The following is a 14,373-nucleotide window of genomic DNA, read 5'->3' as shown; positions in this document are numbered from 1 at the left end:
CCCAGCACCTCCATGGCGGCTTACAACTGTCCGTAACTCCAGTTCCAGGGGGATCTAACACCCTCACACAGACACACATGCAGGCCAAACACTAAGGAACATAAAATAAAATAAAATAAAAATTTTAAAAAGAAATTCAGTCAGGCGTGGTGGCACACGCCTTTAATCCCAGCACTCGGGAGGCAGAGGCAGGTGGATTTCTGAGTTCGAGGCCAGCCTGGTCTACAGAGTGAGTTCCAGGACAGCCAGGGCTACACAGAGAAACCCTGTCTCAAAAAACAAAAACAAAAAAAACTAAAAAAAAAAAAAAAAAAAAGAAAAGAAAGAAATTCAGATTTAACTGAGGATCTTGAAATTTATCTGAAAACCCTCTTGTTCTTGAATGAAAGAATAGGTCCGGGTTGGGTGGTGTATATTTATAATTCTAGCACATTGATATTTATACATTTATTTATATATTTAGTTCATTTATAGATAATTTATACATTTCATATGTATTTTATTTATATATTTATTATATTTATAATCCTAGAAGGCAGAGACAAGAACATGTTCACAAGTTTGGGGTCAGTCTGGTCTACGTGGAGAGTTCTAAGCCAGCCAAGGTTATGCAGAAAAACCCAATCTCGGGGGCGGGGGGCGGGGGGAGGGGGAGGGGGGCGGGGCGTGGCGGGGGAGAAGAAGAGGCGGAAGCCTGTACTTAAGGTTTTAAAATTTTAATTTGTCAGTTTTTCATCACTGGGGATGGAACCATAAGCTCGGTTGCTTTAAGAACCTTAGGAAAGCACTCTGCCACAGAGCTATGGCCCCAGCCTAGTAGTCTCTTCCTTATACACAGGTAGGTGTGGTCTTGCTCTGTTGCATAGGACCATATAGATCTCCATCCCCAAAGTTACAGCTGATGAGCGCTCGAGTGAGCCCTTGAGCGGGCAGGACAGCTGGTACGCAGGTCAGTTTACAGCCTACCAGGGAGCCTGGTGCAAAAGTTCTGTGTGAAAAGCCAACTGTGATGAGATCCACCGACCAGATGTTTTGCCTCAAGAGTCCGAACCCGTCACATGAGAGAATTAGTCAGCGGAATAGATGCCAAAAGACACACAGAGAGCGTGAGGCAGAAAGGTGAGCTCATGGCTCATGGCTCATGGCTCAGCAGAGGACCTGAAAAGTAGCTCTGGCGGGGAGAAGGTAGTGAGGACTGCTTAGCAGCAACAGGGGCATTATGGGGCAGGCGGGGGGGCGGGGGGGGGAGGATGAAGTTTTTATGTCCTGGTGAGTCCTGGCAACCGCAAGACACCAGAGACCTGTGAGCCCCGAGTTAGGGATGTCCAGAGCTAGCCTGCTGCTGGAAAAGATCCGCGGCAGTCCCGTTCCCAGACCAAGCTCTTTAAAGCCCAGCTGGACCAGTCTGGTTGTTTGGTTTTTCCTTGGTTCACAGAGAGCTCTGCCTCCTTGGCTGACCTTCCTTCTTCCTGTCTCTGTCTTTACAGTGAACCACCGTCATTACTGGGATCAAGTTAACCTCACGGATTAAGACAGGCCTCCCTCCCTGTCTGTTTGTTCTGGTCAATCCCCACCAGGGAAGGGAGTTTTCATGTCCCTCACATCCATATTTTAGCATGAAACAAAATTTCAAATGCCAACACATTCTGGTTCCAACTTGGAGCTTTGGACATAACGTCTTGTGCCACTGCCTGCCTACCTTTAAAAAAATATTGCTTATCACATCACACTAGTGCTAGGCACAGGGCCTGGTACATGCCTGGAGACCAGTGAATAACGCAGAAGTGCCCTCTGCCTATGTCGGGTTGAATGCCTGTGGTGTTGGTGGAAACCTCCGAGTCCTAACGCCAAAACCACCTGCTTAGAAACTGGGTAAGCCATTCAGTCTTCAAGGCCTCCATTCCCCCCACCCCCACGCCACCCCCTGTAAATGAGGGTGTGATAGTTATTCCTCTGTTTGAGCTGTTGTGAGGTTTAAAATAGCAGATGTGTCAAAGCCCCTACATAAGAAGCCCCCTGAGATCTGAAGTACATGGAGTGGGAGGAAGCTGTGCATTCTGTGAACGCTCCACGTTTTATGTGAGAGTTTCACACGTTAGTCTCTTCCAACTAGAAACCAAATGCACTTCAGAATACAAGGTTCTCTCTTTCTCTCTGACAGAAAGACCAGATATTTTAGGGGCTGGGGAAGTGACTCAGTGGGTGACAAGCACCTGTTGTATAGCCATGAGGACCTGAGTTCAGATCCCCAAGGCCACTCACATTTAAAAAATAAAATCAGATGTGGCCACACTCGACAGTAACTCTAGTGCTGGGGTGGACGGAGGCAGGAGGATTGCTGAAGATTGTTATCGCCAGATTAAAAAATAAAAATAAAAAAAAAAATAAAAAATTACATGCTCTAGACTCAGAGAGAGCGAGGAACTATTTCAAGGGAGTAAGAGGGAAAGAAGGAGATGGATGTAGAGAGCCCCAGGTGTTTTCCTCTTCTGACTTCTACACACACATATGCGTGCATGCACACATACGTACATACAGACATGCATGCATATACCACAGTCTCTTGAGTGAGAACACACACACACACACACAAACACATACAAACACACATGGCAGGCATTTATTTTGGCCATCTGGAGAGAAGTAAGCAGACTTTTTTGTTTGTTCATCTTTCTGCTTACAGTTTTGGAATTAAAAACTAAATAAAGTTATTTGTGTTGTTTTAAGAACCTCAGAAAGGACTATTATTATTATTATTGTCACAGGAACTTGTTATAAACAAACCACAGTCAAATTTTTATGGAACAGCCCTGTAACGAACTTCATGACTTCACAGAGAGGAACGAGAAAATGCACTCCGTGTTGAGGAATGGGTGGGTTCTCTGTGACCCTGCACAGATGCAGAACGGGGCTCTGCTGTAGCCTGTGCTTCTGCTCAGCACAGACGCTGGAATTTCCAAAATGTCATAACAGCATTGCCTTCAACCTTGGACGCCCAGCCCTGCACCCCCAAGTGTGTAATATTGTCAGGATGTTTTATCTGTGGCCATAGGTTGCACACATGATGAATCCATTTCCCCCCACAAACCATCACATATGTCCACGCTGCCTATACATTTTGAATCCTGACAGCTCTGTAATTATCCTCTGACGTTTGGATTGGCCTGGGTTGAACGTAATCTGAGAGTGATGTTCTTAAAGAATAAAGGAGGTGTCACTCTTCTGTTCCTGATGGGTCCCTTCTGGAAACGGTGATGTCAGACACATGCAAGGCTTAACCTTGCTGGAGAAAGCCCCACATACTTTCCTCAGGGCAAAAGAGAGTGAACAGGACTGATGTGTAAAGTATCCCATCTCTGGGGGTGACATCAAGGTCACCCTGTACTTAGGTTTGGCTTTGTAAGAATACATCTGGCATCAATAGACTTGCTTGCCTTCCCAAGTACTTTCCTGTTTGTGATCCCATTTGGCCCTCACAAGAGGAGGGTAGGGAGCCGGTTTCCCTGATCTGGTGCAGGGCAGACTTTTAAAGCTTTGTAAACCAGAGTGCTGTGATCATCTCTGGCTGCTCAGGGTCGTGCGGATGTGAATGGGACAGGGTGCTTTGGAATGCAGATTGGTTATGAGCAGGAACAGGCTGCGACGGGAAGAGTCGTGCACACACCCTAGAAGCTGCAGAGATGGACGGAACACAAGGGATAGCATGGTAAAGAGGTCTTCCTATAGGCCAGGTATGGTGGTGGTCTACGCCTGCAATCCCCAGCTGGGAACGCGGATCAGAAGGTCAGGCTCCTGTTCTGCTATGGAGAGAGTTTGGGGCAAGCCTGGGCTACATGAGACCCAGCTTCATGAAAAAAAAAATTTTTTTTTTAATCAACCTTTTCTTTGTGAAAACAGATGACTCTTGGGGACAAGACACAATAGTAGGCTCAGATTCTAGTTCCCCGCTTCTAGAGACATGAAGCAGAGATCAAGCCCTTGCTGGTGCTGGCTCACTCTCCTCTTTCACTCACAAAAGTAGATCACATGCGAGGGAGAAACGTGTTATGACGAGAGCAATTTTGTTTCCAATTTATTTTGTGCGAATCCAAACCTTGAATCTATATTTGTTCATGTATGTAACAAAATGCTGGGCGAGACTGACTGGAGGGTGATATTGATTTGTGGACTAAATGGGTGTGCAGCAGTGCAGGCTCTGTCTAATGGATTCCTCGCGACTTAGACTCTACATCCATCCCTAGCATCTGCTCTTTTTTTGTATTGACATTGACAGGTTGAGTCTCTCAGTGAGTGATGAATGGCTCCTGGCAGCCTTAGGCCTGTGTCTTCAAATCTTAGCACCTTCCGTGAAAACAGTTTTCTTTCCTTAATGACTTCAACATAAGTCCCAGGACTAAGGCTCTTTGGATTGGCTTGGGATCCCTGCTGGAGAGTCACCGTTTCCAGGCAATGGATTTTCGATTAGCTGGGGCTGCATCTTTGCTCTATTACACTCTCTAAGATAGGGATTAGGGTTTGAAGTGGGCTCAGCCTCATTTGAACGGTGTGGACAGGGGCTGGGTGTGGATATTCCCTAAAGGAGAATGGGGAGGCCGAAGAGATGGCTCAGTGGTTAAAAACGAAGCATGTGTTCCTCTTGCAGCAAACCCAAGTTCATTCCTCAGCACCCGTGCTGGTTGGCACATACCCATGTGTAAATACAGCTCTGGGGAGGTCTGGTGCCTCTGGTTTCAGTGGCACCTGGATGCACATGCACAGACCTCTCCACACTCTTATACACACACACACACACACACACACACACACACACACACGATTAAAAATAAAAAGAAATCTTTCAAAGAAAGAGTGCAAGTAGAATGGAGTTGAAGATTTAATGTCTCTTTAATTTTCATATTCCATGCTTATTTGGTCTAGATGGTTTTCCTTATCTCTGAGACCTGTCCTCTCTTCCCCTTGACTCTTTCTACCTGTGAACTTTCCTTCGAGTTTTCTAGTAGTGGTTTTTGGGCTTTTCAATTTCATCTTCACTCAGCTTGAGGCCCCTTCAGCGATTCCTTCTCCTTATTGAATTCCATTTTTAAGCCTTGAATTGGTTTTCTGCCGTTTCCATCAGCCTGGTCTGTGTTTTCTTGAGTGCCACTGGGGCACTCATCCTCCTTAAGACCTTCATCCTTCATTGCTTCGAGCAGTTTCTTCATGTCGTCTTCAAACCCCTTGAGTTCTTTGATGAAGTCTATGATTGTTCCTTTAAATTTTGTTTCCTGGGGTCTATCCAGGTAATTCTCATTGGCAAACGGTTCTACAGGACTGGGATATTTTGGAGGGGACATACTGGTTTGGTTGTGTGTGTGTTTCCGATGAGATCTGGCCATGTGGACTTCTGCTATAAGCAAGAGCAGGTTAGGATGTGTGCAAGAGAGGGTGTGTTTGTGTGTGTGTGTGTGTGTGTGTGTGTGTGTGTGTGTGTGTGTGTGTTGAAGCTAGAGGTCAGAAATGGCTTAGGTAGAATGAAATCTGGTGGCCTGGGCTGGTATCCAGGATGTGAGTCCTATGCAAGCCTGGAGTGTAGGTGTAGATTGTGTTGGGTTGAATGTGGTATGGTAGGGGTCAGTGGGCTGGCAGTTAGGCAGAGTGGGGCTTGGCAGAATCCTAGAGGTAGTTTGGGGTGTAGGTAGGGGTGGCTAGACTAGGCCAGGGTGTGTGGGTGCCTGTGGAGGTCAGAAGAGGGTGTTAGATTGCCTGGAGCTGGAAGCACAGGCAGTTACAGGTGTCTGTCAGTCTCCTAACATTTGTGCTGGGAGCCAAGCTCAGGTCTGAGGAGCAGCAGATGTGCCTACATGCTCTGTGTAGTGGGTTGGCAGGAGGTTGCTTGTATTCTCATGCTAATATTGCCTCCTTATTTCTGATTGGTAAATAAAGATGCCAACAGCCAATAGCTGAGCAGAAGAGACATCAGAGTGGGAGTTCGACCTCTGATTCTGACACCTTAATGGAGATTTTTCTCAACGTTAAGAACCAACACAGAGGCTTCTCACAAGTTTCTCACGAGATGCTGCCCTTCAGAAGGTGAGGAGGCTTTGCAGAGGCACAGCGTGTGCTTCTTGATGTGGAAAACAAACCCACAAAAAGGTAAACACTTTTTACGACCAATGACCACAGGGATGGGAGAAGGGAGTGTGTTTGATCGTCTGGATTTAGAGACAGAGAAATTGAAATAAAGACTCAGCTCATGTGTAAGCTGCAAAGCTAGTTACTATCATGGTATATAAAATTTGAGGTGCTTCCTGAGGCCTGCTATTCCTGCAGGACTCTAAAACAAACAACTATGACATCAGGGAGTTTCATGAATAAACGTAGTTTAGCTAGACCACGGAGCTTCAGTCTCCAGAAACTAATGCAGAGCTAATGACCTTTCAGGGATGAGTTCACTTCAACGGATACTGAGGATCTAATTGTGAGTTTGTCACTGAGGGTGCAAGTAATAGTTTCAATTCCTACCGTCTTAAAGTCAAAAGGGTTTTTTTAAAATTTTTTAAATTACATATTTATATATTTATTTTGTGTTACTAGGGATCCAACCCAAGCTCTCATGTATACTAAGGCAAGTAGTCTACCATTAAACTACACCCCAGCCCTTCCTCAAAGAATTTATTAACAACCCCAGTGGTCATGTCTGTCAGGCAAGGCTTGATGTAGTAGTTCAGCCAAGGCTATCAAAGATCTAGCTTCTCTCTTGCTCTCAGATTTCCAGGATCTCTGCTTTATTTTGTCTTATCTGCTGCCCATTGATCATAGAATGGCTTCTAGAGTGTTCCTTGATGGCTTTCAGAATTTTCCCATCCTATTTACACACAGGGCAATAAAGTAGCTCCCTGGGGGTTTATACATGGACAGCGGTTCTTTCCCAGTGAGTATCACTTCTCATGGGGTGGGGCAGGGATGGTGGGGAGATAAATGTCTACCTACCATAAAACAAACTTCTCGGTCAAGGGGAGACAGTGTGCCTGGTACCATTCTCCAGAGGCGTGTGTGTGTGTGTGTGTGTGTGTGTGTGTGTGTAAGAAGAGGGGGGGGGGCTGGCGAGATGGCTCTGTGGTTAAGAGCACTGACTGCTCTTCCTAAGGTCCTGAGTTCAAATCCCAGCAACCACATGGTGGCTCACAACCATCCATAACGAAATCTGATGCCCTCTTCTGGAGTATCTGAGGACAGCTACAGTGTACTTACATATAACAAATAAATAAATCTTTAAAAAAAAAATACCCAATTAAAACTGTGCAAGAGTCAGGCAGTAGGCGTATACCTTAAAAAAAAAAAAAAGAAGAGAGAGACAGACAGACACACAGAGAGATGAGAGAGAGATGTGTGTTTTTTTCTTTAGGAGTTGTGTTTTTGTTAGTGAGTAGACTGATACCAAGTATGTGAAAGTACAGTGAGAAAATGGCATTTCAGGAGGAGAGAGAATTTGTGTTTTGGATCTCTTGTATTTGGAATGCCTGAAGAATGTTTGGACAATGCTGTTGAGGTTTCAGGAACTAGGACTCAGAAAAATCAGATTTGGGTTGAAGGTATCTATGTAGAAGTTGAAAATGGTGGAGGTGAGTGGGTTTAAGGTGAGAGCCCAGGGTAGTGTGTGCTGAATGAGAAGGGAACCTGGTCCCTACAAGGACGGGAGGAAGAAGGGGTGACTCAGAACTGCCCCAAAGTGTCTGTCTTAGTCAGGGTTTCTATTCCTGTACAAACATCATGACCAAGAAGCAAGTTGGGGAGGAAAGGGTTTATTCAGCTTACACTTCCACACTGCTGTTTATCACCAAAGGAAGTCAGGTCTGGAACTCACACAGGGCAGGAACCTGGAGGCAGGAGCTGATACAGAGGCCATGGAGGGGTGCTGCTTACTGGCTTGCTTCCCTTGGCTTGCTCAACCTGCTTTCTTATAGAACCCAGGACTGGCACTACCCACAATGGCCTAAGCCCTCCCCTCTTGATCACTAATGGAGAAAATGCCTAACAGCTGGATCTCATGGAGGCATTTCCTCAAGGGAGGCTCCTTTCTCTGTGATAACTTCAGCTTTGTGTCAAGTTGACACACAAAACCAGCCAGAAAAGCTTCATGAGAAAAGTCCCTGAAAGAGGAACATCACAGAGATGGACCCTTAGTTGGTTCCGCGCCATTCAGCATCTAAGGGTCGATAGCGTCTGTCGAGCAATTGATGAAGGAGAGATGTGAGTGGGGAATCACTGGGGAGCCATGTGCAGAGGCGGAGCCTGGAGGTGAAGGAGAAAGAAAGCAGAAGAAAGGAGGCTCAGTCCGGCCTGTCTCCTGAAGGGGCTTACAGAGAGATGGCAACTGCCCCCACTCCCGTTTTTTATCAGAACATTTCACCTCCTGTCTTTGGCTAGGTGTGTATATGTGGTGGGGGACGCAGATGTGGGGACATGTTAGATGCAGCATAAGAACCCCAGACTCTTTCTCTTCCTCTTCCCAGATCAGGAAGGACTGATCCCATGTCAGGGGGTCTTCTGTAACGCGCTCAGGAGCCAGATAAGTTCCTGCTTTTGCTGTTCGAGCGGATCCAGCCTAGAGACATCCTCTGGGCGCAGATGGGACATCCTGTGTGATAGAGGCTATCTCTCTTTATCTTCATCTCTCACCTTACCCTAAGGAAAGGAGCCAGAGCCTCTCCATACCGTACACAAGTACTTCCTGGACTGCTTAATGTGTAGACAGACCTCTGAGGCATGATACCCGGGCCCCTCAACCTCTAGTTCATTCCTGTCTTTGTCTTGTAACATTACTGTCATCTGTCTAAAAGTCACCATTAAACCTGGGACTTGAGAGGAAACCTTTCTTTAATAGTCTTCTTAGCCCTGTACTGCTGTGTCCTCTTGCCACAGGGGCCCCTACAGCCTCTTTTGTCTGTTGCTGATAGTGCCCCAGTTGGCACTGCCCTACCCCGACTGCTGTCTCACAGCAACTTCCGTACAGGCCCTAAGGGACAAGGTTTGGTGATAGGGCCCACGTCAGAGGTGTCCCCAGCTCAGCTTCTGCTCTGTCACCTTCTGCTAGTCTGTTATCTCTTCAGAAAAAGTCTCAGCCACTGTGCAGTGGGCCTTCCTACGGGGAATCAGAGTTCAAGGCCTTCAGGCAAGCCATACTCTATTCCCATAGTTAGTGCCCCAGGCATTGCCGCTCCCTCTGACTTTTGGAATATGAGCCTCTCCAGATTCCGGTTTGGACCTGTACTGTGGAACGCTGTGGCAGCACTGAGCCGCAGGAGGATTATAGGGAATGACAGAGGGCTCTGAATACTTGGCCAGAACTAATGTCTGCCCTCAGCTGGGTCCTAAGTGAGGGCTTGTTCCACAATAAAGCTATTAGCTTCTTCCTGGAATCCACATTCTACCTGGACCTTGAAGCCGGAACATCTGCTACTTAGGGTTCCAAGTGCCCTAGGCTGTGTTTTCTCCTTCTGTTATTTTGAACCAGAAACTGTTGTTAATAGGAATTCGTTGTGATGAGTCTCTTCTGGGCTCAGCACTGATCCGTTGGGCCACACAAGTAGACTTTCCTTGTTTTTAATTCTTTTCTTATGCTTAATGGATCACATCCAAAGACAAGATTCACAGAAGTCAAACAGAAAAACCAATCAACCGCTGTACTCAGCTCTGGAAGAAATCTAATCAAAACAACGTCAACGTAGTGCTGTCCCGTGTGGTAGCTGCTAGCCACAGGCAGAAGCTTTTAGTCATGTTTATCCCTGCAGTCATCCGCGACTCAGTGGTCGCCACGCTGGACAGGGCAAAATGAACAGTCACTTTGGGGAAAGTTTCACGGGACAGTCTAGGGAAGACACGCTATTTTCGATCCATCTTGACCTTGGATTAAGGAGGAAGGGAAGGGTCCTTAGGTGGGAGGAGCTGTGATCAGCAGTTCGATTGGCTTAGCTGTTGGGCCGCCTCCAGAGACCAGGACCAATCAGAGTGCAGGACTGCTGCTGTGCCTGCCATTGGTTTAAGAGTACTGGGCACCATAACTGTAGTTACCTGCTCTATCTGAAAACACTGTGGAGAAAGAAAGCTGGACCCCAATCTTACTCCTCAGTTCAGACCCCTAACCTTCTGTGTCCTTGGTTATTGACAAACTCTTAGAAGCCAGATCCTCCTGAGTTCAACTGCTTCTTGAACTTGACTCTTACTTCCTACAGTGAAATGCCTGTAGGCAAGTGCCCGAATGTCTTCAAATATTAGTTTCAATTAGCATTGTCTTAGAGGGGTGGTTACAAGGATGCAAGGAATACAGCTTACAAGGGAGTGTCACAGATCCTGCCAAAATGAACCTGCCGACGTTATGATGTAATTTCTTACGCTGTTTACAGCAAGTTTGCTGTTGCTATTTCTGCTTCCTTCTAAGATATTTTTGTGCAGTTGAGTTCATCAAACTTTTTTTAAAAAGAATATGTGTTTGGCCGGGCATGGTGGTGCTTGCTTTTAATCCTAGCACTAAGGAGACAGAGGCAGACGGATCTCCGTGAGGTCGTGGTCAGAGCCTGGTCTAGTGAGTTCTAGGACAGCCAGGGTTGTTACACAGCAAAATCCTGCCTCAAAAACTACACACACACACACACACACACACACACACACACACACACACACGTTTTATGTATCTTATATAAGAAATAAAAAAAAAATCCTTTTTTGCCTTACTCCTCAAGTGCTAAGATTATAGACATGTCTTACCACACTTGGTTTGTTGGGACTGAGAATCAAACCCTGGGCTTTATGCATGCCAAGTTTGCTTCTACCAATTGAGCTATATCTCAAGCCCAGATCCAATACTCTTTTAAATTGGGCCCAGTGGTGGAGGCTTTAATTCCAGCAAGTTAGGAGATTAAGGCAGGAGAATTCCCAGTTCAAGGAATCTTGAGCAATGTAGTGCAACCTTGTCTCAAGGAGAAAAATGAAAAACAACAACAACAACAACAACAACCAACATTTGGGGATGTAGCTCAATGGTTGAATTCTTGCTAAGTATATGCAAGACCCATTGTTCAGTTAATCCCTAGCATTGCAAAAAGAAAGGAAAAAAACAAAACACAAAATGGGGGAGAGAAAGAAAGAAAGAAAAGAGTCAGTCTGTGGTTTTTCTCCTGTATTTTCTTCTAAAAGCATCTTAAAGTATTCTTCTCTTGAAATATAACTACAGAAAAGGGCACGGGTTATGAGATTTTACCCAATTAATATATTCCTACAACAAGACTCATTCAAGAAAGAATGCCATTAGAAGTCACGAACCCTCATGGATTGGTAGGGTTAGTATAGTAAAAACGGCCACCTCACCAAGTCTGCAATCTGCAGACTCAATAGAGTCCTCACCAAAATTCCAACACAGTTCTTCACAGAATCCAAAAGAACAATTTTTAGCTTCATGTAGCAACACAAAACAGCCAAGACAGCTACAACATTCCTGATGATGAAAGAACTTCTAGAGGTATCACTATCCTTGCTACTGAGCTATATAGTAATAAAACGAGCATGGAATTGGCACAAAAACAGAAATGTTGATCAATGGAATCAAATTGAGGACCCAGACATAAATCCACATACCTATGGGCATCTGAATTTTGGTAAAGAAGTTAGTAATACACACTGGGGGAAAAAAGACAACATCTTTTTTTTTATTGGTGTTCTGTTTTTTTAATATTTTTATTAGGTATTTTCCTCATTTACATTTCCAATGCTATCCCAAAAGTCCCCCATACCCCCCCCCACCCAAAAGACAACATCTTTATCAAATGGTGCAGGTCAAATTGTATGGCTGTATGTAGAAGAATGCAAATAGATCCGTACTTATCATCCCGCACAAAACTCAAAGTCCTCAACATAAAACCAGATACACTGACCCTGAAAGAAGAGAAAGTGGGAAAATCATAGCCTTGAACTCGTTGGCACAGGAAAAGACTTTCTGAACAGAACACTGATAACAGGCATTGAGAGCAACAATTAATAAAGGGACCTCATGACATGGAAAAGCTTTTGTATTGCTAAGGACACTGCCAGCGGGGCAAATCAGCAGCCTGCAGAATGGAAAACGACTTTTACCAATTCCACATCTGATAGTGAGCTAATAACCAAAGTATATTTTTAAAAAGCTGGACATCAAGAAAACAAATGATCCAATTTAAAAATGGGGCATAGATTTGAACGGAGAGTTCACAGCAGTGGAGTCTCAAATGTCTGAGAAGCCCTTCTAAGAAATGTTCAACATCATTAATCATCTGGGAGATTCGAGTCAAAACCACTTTGAGAGTTCAGCTTACCCAGATCAGAATGGCCAAGATCAGTAAAGACAAATGACAGCTCATACTGGCAAGGATGTGGGATAAGGGAACACTGATCCATTGCTGGTGGGAGTGCAAAGTTATACAGTTACTATGACAAAGTGGTGGATCCTCAGGAAGATGAGAATCTAGCTATTGCAAGTTCCAGCTATACTACTCTTGAGCACATGCCCAAAGGATGCTTCATCTAACCACAGAGACACTGGGTCAGCCAGGTTCATTGTTGCTCTATTCTTAATAGTCAGACTCGGAAACACCCTAGTTGTCCATCCATGAATGGATGGATTTAAAGAGCAGTACATTTACACAGTGGAGTGTTACTAGGCTGTTAAGAGCACGAAGTCATGAAATGTGAATGATGAACGGTGAATGGATGAAAGGTGAATGGATAGAAAACATCATCCTGGGAAAGTAGCCTAGACTCAGAATGACAATCATGGGCTGTATTATCCTATATGTGAGCATTAGCTGGTAAGTCATTGATAAACAAGCTACAACCTGTATAACCACAGAAGTTAGGTAGAAAGTAAGGACTAGAGGTGACCAGGAGATGTGTCTCCCTAGGAAGAGGAAATAGGATAGATAATTATGGATGGTTGGGGGATTGGGGACTGGGGTGGGAGGTTAAGTAGGAAGGAGAAGGGGGGGGATGGAGGGGATACGGGAGGAAGGAGAAGTAAAACTAAGGGCCATTTGAGGTGTTGTATGGAAATCTTGTGTGTGGTAGATGCTTCCATATATATACATATATACAAGTATGTACACATATATGTATATATGTGTGTGTGTGTGTATGGATCCCATGGGAACCCCCAAACAGCCCAGGCTATTGCCAGGCTATTGGTTGCTCACTATAAACTGACAGTGAGGCTCTATTGATGAAGAGAACACTACACAATTTATTGAACACAGAGAAGACAAGATGGTGCCTGCTTATCGCCTTCACTCCTGCTAGTGGTCTTGATCCTGGAAAGACTCCGCATGGACCAAAGGAAAGAAAGTTAACCACCAACTCAGCTACAAATCCTTTCATTTACAGGAGTGGCCTGCTTGCAAGATACACTGGTGCAATCATGACTGACACAGAGCTTAAGGGAGTAACCAACCAGTATCTGATTTGAGTTAAGGTCTACTCCATTGATGGAACCCATACTCAGCACTTGAGGGGCACAGAACCTGAGACTAGGTAGGCTGGGGACATAGGGTGAAACCAAACACTACTGTTCTGCTAGAGGCACATAACAATAAAATGACTTCTAACAGCATTCTGCTATTCTCAAAGATCTGTGCCGTGCTCAGTCATCGCCAGAGAAACCTCCTGCAGGAGAGGGGAACAAACAGATCCACTCCAGACAGGATGCAGAATAAGAGAACTTGGAGGACTCAGCCCTGAGAGGGACGCTTCTTGTGCTTCTTCTTTGGCTCTTTTTCTCATTTGTTTTGTCATGCTCTGATTTGTCTTGGATTTATATTATCATATTTTATTATTATTATTTAGATGTCTGTTTTCTAGCAAGAGACTGAAGGGGTGTGTATCCATATGGTAGGGATGGGTGGGAAGAACTGGGAGAAGTAGGGGGAGGAGAAACATAATCAGAATATATTGTAAGAAAAAAAAAAATATATATATATATAGAGAGAGGATCACTCAGGCACCCAGGCTCTCTTTAGTCCCAGGGCCCATCTCTCAGACTCGTCCACTCACCGTGTCCAGGCATGACGATGTGTAAGAGTGAGTTTTCTTATTCTTATTTCTCGCCCCTGTGGATCCACAGCAGTGCACGTAACCATTCTGCTGTCACGAGCTTGACCATGCAGTGTCTGCCTCAAGCCTGTGGGTTGAAGCCTAGCTCTCTGGTTTGTGGTACCGTTCTGAGACAGTCTGAGGGCTTCAGGAGCTAGCTGGGCTCTGGGTAGAAGAAGCAGGGCATTGGGGTGTATTCTTGGTTGTATCATGTCCCACTTCTCTATTTCCTGATCTGCTTCAAGGTGAAAGTGCTTCTTGGCCTTGTGATTCCACTGCCGTGTT

The 14,373-nt window shown here is 45.2% G+C and overlaps 1 long non-coding RNA gene across 9 annotated transcripts in view; it reads left to right on the top strand.

Annotated features, from left to right (window-relative positions):
• Nucleotides 1-14,373, top strand: part of Gm30234 — a 55,182-nt gene that overhangs the window by 37,759 nt on the left and 3,050 nt on the right. For 2 of the 9 annotated variants that reach the window (XR_001782702.1, XR_877906.2), the window contains exons 1-4: nucleotides 538-605; nucleotides 839-1,119; nucleotides 1,488-1,872; nucleotides 5,923-6,132. This is a non-coding gene — a long non-coding RNA (predicted gene, 30234). Of the gene's footprint in view, nucleotides 1-537; nucleotides 606-838; nucleotides 1,120-1,487; nucleotides 1,873-3,449; nucleotides 3,732-5,922; nucleotides 6,133-14,373 lie in introns of those variants that run through there. The other 7 variants (XR_877910.2, XR_877904.1, XR_877907.2 and 4 more) reach the window with 6 other exon arrangements.

The sequence above is a fragment of the Mus musculus genome, chromosome 19, assembly GCF_000001635.26.
Source record: "Mus musculus strain C57BL/6J chromosome 19, GRCm38.p6 C57BL/6J".
Lineage (NCBI taxonomy): Eukaryota > Metazoa > Chordata > Mammalia > Rodentia > Muridae > Mus > Mus musculus.
This window is presented reverse-complemented; position numbering and strand designations above follow the sequence as displayed.